The 6321-nt window shown below is 49.2% G+C and overlaps 1 pseudogene; it reads left to right on the top strand.

Moving 5' to 3' along the window:
• Positions 1 to 425: 425 nt before the first annotated feature.
• On the top strand, positions 426 to 909 carry LOC107185216 (annotated as a pseudogene).
• The last annotated feature ends 5412 nt before the right edge of the window (positions 910 to 6321 follow it).

The raw sequence follows: 6321 nt of genomic DNA, 5'->3' as shown, positions 1-6321 counted from the left end.
TGACCCAGAAGTGGGCTCCTTTAAGGATGTGATGGAAGGACAAGAGTCAAAAGAAGACTTTGGCAAAAGAGTGGATACTGTCATAGACCATGGGATCTTGGTGGGGTTGGGAAGGAAAGAAAGACAGGAAGGGCAGATTGGGAAAAATTAAAGGAGAAGAAAATGTTGGTGGTTTTAATGAAATAGAAGAACAGATGTTGTGAAAATAGGAAGGTGAGGGGACTGGAGAAAGAGCAGCCTCAGGTCAAAGGGGGTGGACAGATTTGCCTGGTTCAGAGATGTGGGGTTCTGGGTAATGGCATAGTTTAAGGGTCATGGAGCGATGGCTGCATGCACTAAAGCAAGCAAATCATTCCAGACATAGTGGCTTAAGACAGCAACATTTTCTTACCTATGGCAGCCATCATAGAAATGCCGGCGTCAAAATGAAGTTCAATTCCTCTGTGACTTCTGACCAGAGCAAGAACCATGAAAGGCATTTCAATGAGACTTCCCACATTCACAGGAAGACTATGTCTTCTCTTCCTAAAGAGCTGAGACAGAAATACAGTACTGTATTCAATCCATGCCCATTTGAAAGGATGATGAAGTTCAATTTGTGTGAAGACATTAAAAAGGGCAGCAAATTGGCAAAGTAGTTCAGGTTTATTGGAAGAAATATGTCATCTACACTGAGTGAGCACAGTGAGAGAAAGTTAATGATACAACTGTTCAAGTGGGCATTCACCCCAGCATGGTGGATATCACTAGACTAAAGCTGGACAAAGTCTGTAAAAAGATCCTTGGATGTAAAGCCAAACTTGCCATGTGGGAAAGGAAAAGAGCAAATACAAGAAAGAAACAATTGAGAAGATGCAGGAATAAAGTAATCTTATATACAACTTTCATTAAAACTTAAAATGAAAAAAACAAAAAACAAAAACACAAAACCCCACACCCCCAATAACAATTTGTTATTTGTTCCCAAGTCTAGAGTCAGCTGGGAATTCTGCTGATCTTGGCCAGGCTTGGCTGATCTTGGCTGGGCTCACTCATGTATCTGAGGTCAGCTGGCATGTTGGTTGGAGCTAGCTGGTCTAAGATGGCCTCACCCATAGTCTTGGGTTTGACTGGCTGTTGACTAAGGTTTTGGGGGCAACCAGATATCATGTTTCTCATCCAGCTCAGGCCCAGATGGAGACTGCACATCACCTCATCTGCATTCAATTGGCCAAAGTGAGTCCTATCTGGCCCCAAATCAAGAGTAGAGATATTGGCTCCTCTTCTTTATAGGAGGAGCTGAAAAGAACTGTGGCCACTTTTCAATCTAGCACTGTTAAGGCCTCAAGAATTCAGGGGGTTGGATTGATCATCAGTTCCAACTCTAAGTTCCTCTAGGATATAGATCAAGAGCCAGGTTCTAAGTTCTTCAGAGAGTGAGGGGGAGTGATACAGCGTGCCATAGACGACTGTCAGAAAGAACAGAGGCGGTGCAGGCCCTTGGAAGAGTGGCTGTGTGTGTGCATATGTGTGTGTGGGGTGAAGTGTGGGGGATTGAGAAGATGCCAAGCTCTGAGAGGATGAGGGGGTGGCAGAGACAATCCTGGGAAACAGTTCCTGGGACTTTGCAGAAGTGCAGCATTAGCAATTCCATCCCTTTCTTTCCTCTGCCCCACCCCCACTGCTGGTAACTGACAGAAGGTCACTGGCCCATCAAGACGCTGCCCAGGGGAAGGTTGCTACATCAGCTTTTTCTTATTGACCGACTGTCTTCACTTTCTTTCACTCAACAAGTAATTATTGAGCATCAGTCATGTGCCAGGCTCTGTGTGGGGGACAGGAAAGAAGACACAGTCCCTGCCCTTGCGGAACTCAAAATCTAGTCATTACAACCAATGTGTGTCTACAACATGTGCTCACAAGTGCTTGCACACATATGTGTACATATATGCACATATATTTGTGTGTATACATACACTACTTCCTTGGAACCCACACATATTTTATGAATTAAAATATTTATACTTGCTAATTATAAAACAAAACTTCAAAAGCATCCTGATCATTTCTCTTTCTATTTCAATCTCTGACAAGTCAGGTTTTTCTAGAATAAAGAATAATATTTTTTTTAAAGTAATCACAGATTCTATTCAATGGCTTATTTGAAATCTCTCATGTTCAGGCTGACTCTTGAATATAGTTCTATGAACAAAGGGAATGCCAAGAGCCCTCTTTAAAAAATAAAAAACTACAGAACAACAATAGCAGCAACAATAATAATAACTTCCATATCTGTGACACCTGCAATTCCAAAAGCCCAAACATATATGTTATGTCACTTGTCCTGCAAATAGCAAGGTTGGTCTTCGGGCCCCTGGGGAGATTATAAAACCAAGTGTAGCTTTAGTCCTGTCCTAAATGAAAGGTAGGCTGGCAGGGTCTCTAGATGCAAATCAACTTTGGAGGGTCAGGATGAGCCCTTCTAAAGGGAAGAGATGCCTCCTCTGTCCCTTGTCCTGTCTTCTCTCCTTGGGCAGGGCTTAGGCTCCCACCAGAGGACTACAGAGCCAGGACCAGTATTGGGTTCCATGGCTTTCCACGGCCAAGGTCATGGCTGGTACCCATACATAAGGTCCAGGAAAAGTCATTGAGCCAAGGAATGTTGGAGTTGGAAGGAACCTGGGAGAGCTCTGGGCCTCAGTTACCATCTGTAAAATAGGGCTATCATTCACAGTAGCTTCAGGGTTATAGTGAAGTAGCACTACCATTGACTGGGATGATGCTGGGGCAGTGCCCTGTGGACACCATGGATGTAAGGTGGGTGCTAAGGCTGTTGGTCCCCACCTTCCCCAAGTGGATCTAACAGGAACCTGTTGCTCTGACCATCAGTCCACGGTATTTCTCCTCTCTTCATCTCTGGAGACTTTGGCCAGGCCCCTAACTCCGTGCTCTCTAGAGCTACCAGGATCCTCTAGGCTTTCTCAACCCATGTTCCAGGGAACGGAAGATCTTTCCCACAGTTATGCCCTGAGCCGGCTCCGATGCAGAGAAAGTCCTTTCTCCCCATCAACTGACAGTGTCTGAGCTTCTGCCCCGGGTCATGACCAGTGCTATGCTGGGGATCCAGACAAACTGGACATTCTCTGCCTGGGCGGAGCTCACAGTTTGTTCGGGGAGACAGACAACAGATGATCCCAATGCAAAGTAGTACAAAGGACTTGGAGGAGAACAGGACATGGACCAAGCACCTTGGTCCTCCTGGAGAAACCCGGGAGAACGTCAGTTGTGCAGGAGTTCCTTGGGCAGCAAAGTGGGGAGGGGCACTGCAGGCAGGGGCTGCCTGTGCAGAGGCAGGAGGATGTGGGCACGGGTGGTGTGTTCGAGGAGGGACCAGAACAGAAGATATATGAGGTAGGCATGGCAAGAAACAAGGCTGAGAGAAGTAAGGAAGGGCCTGGCCAGCATGAGCATTGACCTATGAACCAAGAGGTCACAGTTCGATTCCTAATCAGGGCACTTGCCCAAGTTGCTGGCTTGATCCCCAGTAGGGGGCGTGCAGGAGGCAGCCAATCAATGGTTCTCTCTTATCACTGATGTTTCTGTCTCTCTCTCTGTCTTCCTTCCTCTCTGAAATCAATGAAAATATTTTTAAAAAAGAGGTAGGGAAGGGTTATAGCTGAGAAAGAACCATGATAGGACTGGCTAAGGAGTCCAGGCTTTCTCCAGGGGCCAACAGGGAGCCAATGAGCAGACGTTTAGGGAGCACCGAGCATGTGCCAGGCTAAATGAAAGCGCAGGCGTATTAGCCGTGCCTATTGCCAGCCAAGCAGCTGCACAAAGAGTGAAGGTGGTGTTTTCTATTGCCGAGTTGAGTAGCTAGCAGCATGGCCCACCAAACCTCATCTCCGTCCCGACCCCTATGCTCTCCCAGGTCTTGCCATCTCTTCTCAAGGAACTTCCCATCTCTTATCCCCAAGCCTCCCCCATCTTTCAGGCTCAGGATGGAACGAAGCTCTGGGCTGTCCATCTGACCCATCACTTGGTAATAACAGAGTGGAGTTCCAGGATTTGTTGTATAAGCCACATCAAAATCCCTGTTTGAAATGCTACAGAAAAACCTCGGAGCCTAAGGATTAGTGGTCATTCCAGGCAGCAAGCCAGGTGCTGCAGAAACAGACAAATAAGTGTGGTTCCGCTTAAGCAGCTTTCACTTAGTGGAGGATGGACAAGGACATGTAACTTCATTCCATGTTGTAGGAGCTTATTTTTTTTTAAATATATTTTTATTTATTTCAGGAAGGAAGAGAGAGGGAGAGAGATAGGAACATCAATGATGAGAGAGAATCATTGATCAGCTGCCGCCTGCCCTCCCCATATTGGGGATCGAGCCCACTACCTGGGCATGTGCCCTTGACCGGAATTGAACCCAGCGCCCCTCAGTCCACAGGCTGACACTCTATCCACTGAGCCAAACCGGCGAGGGCCCATGTTGCAGGAGCTTAGACAGAGGGAAGCAGAGGAGGCTTTGGGAGCTCCAAGAAAGGAACCTAACCCAGCCTAGGGTGAGGGACATTCTAGGGGGCATCTTAGGTCAGGTTCCCTGGAGACAGACTCTGGGAGGGAGGTTTGCGTGGGGCCATTGTCGGGGGAGTGTTCTTGGGAGCCGTACCTGTGGGCCTTGATGTCTCACATGGACCAGTCCCTGGCTGTGAGCCGCACCTGGGAGGGTGACCTGAGAGCAGCCAGTGCTCCGCCCCTGGTGGTTGGGGACTAAGTGCCTTGATCCTGAGTGGAGGGGGGGATGTTGGGGGGTGCATGGTTGATGCCCATGCCTGGACTTGAAGTGAGCAGGGGTGATTCAGGTGAGCAAGTAACGTGGTTCAAGCCCAGAGCGCAGAGGGGATGGCCAAAGACAAGGCCGGGTAAGTGAGCAGGGGTAAAACCCCCGAAGGGCAAAGCCAGGTTCAGAAACTTGAACTTTGTCACAATGGCAATGAGGAGGCACAGGAGGGTTCTGGTGTCATTTGTCCTCTGGACTCACTCTGGTGGTATAATGAGAGGGGCCAGGTCAGCGGGAAGCAGACTCTTTAGGTGGCTTTGTTGTAAGTCCTGAACTTATGAGTATCGGCCATGTGGTGAGAGAGAAGCATTAGGAAACATTTAAGGGGTAGAACTGATCCGGTTAGCGCAGCGGTTCTCAACCTGTGGGTTGCGACCCCTTTGGCACAACCTGCATATCAGATATTTACATTACGATTCATAACAGTAGCAACATTACAGTTATGAAGTAGCAACGAAAAAAATTTTATGGTTGGGTCACAACATGAGGAACTGTATTTAAAGGGCCAGAAGGTTGAGAACCAACCTTCTCAACCTAACCTGGGTTAGCGTCTTATTGAATATTACTCTTCTAATGTTGCATGCACTAACTCATCATTGCAGATGAGGAAACAGGCTCAGAGACGTTAAGTCATTTGCTAGGGTCACACAGCCACTTGGTAGAAGCCTGCATCTCAACCCTGACCGCCTTGCTTCCAAATCTCTGCCTCCGCCACTTGGGTGGGCGATGGTTTTGTTGATGAGGACACGGGAAGACAGCTGGCTTGGGAGGACGATGGCGACACTTGCTTTGGACATGTTTACCCCCTCTGTGTTCCCTGTAAGTCACCTGAACAGAGATGTTCAAAGGTAACTGGCTCGATGGGCCTGTGGCAGAGGAGCATGGGCTGGAGTGGGAAATTTGAGGGCCAGCAGCCTTTAGGTGACAATGAGGCTGGGGGGCGGGTGTGTGTGTGTGTGGGGGGCGGGATGGCTGAACTTGCCAGAGGAGAAGGCTCCGCGTGAGAAGAGAACCCGGGCCAGGAGAGGAAGGTGGGAAGCAGAGGCAGGCATCCCTGTGCAGGACCAAGGGAGATGGGCCAGAGATTCCAGAGGAGACTCAGGAGCACTGACACGGAACCAGAGCAGGGGACGTTTGATGGTTAGAAGTGTCGGATGCTGCAGGGCGGCCCACTAAGATGAGGACTAGAATCTGTCCCCGAGTGACCGAGGCAGAGGCCGGGCCAGCACCGCTGTCCGGGAGAAACGGACGCCCAGCGTAGGTCTCAACACCCACTTCCGCGTTCTCTTGGCAGGAGCAGGAGTGAAGGGCTTTGCGGACGGAATAGCTCTTCAGAGATTGGAACAAACACCCTGCTTATCGGTTCCTCCCGGGATTCCCCAGCGCCTCTCTGCCGAGATACAAATCTGAGGCTTGTCATCAGAAGTGGGGAGACAGATCCTGACAGCCTGTCCTCTGAAACCTGCCGGCTGCCCCCGCACCTGGCGAGCCCCCCGAGGCTC

The sequence above is a fragment of the Myotis davidii genome, unplaced genomic scaffold (assembly GCF_000327345.1).
Source record: "Myotis davidii unplaced genomic scaffold, ASM32734v1 scaffold88, whole genome shotgun sequence".
Lineage (NCBI taxonomy): Eukaryota > Metazoa > Chordata > Mammalia > Chiroptera > Vespertilionidae > Myotis > Myotis davidii.
Note: the sequence above shows the minus strand (reverse complement) of the source record. Positions and strands in the feature narration are given on the sequence as shown.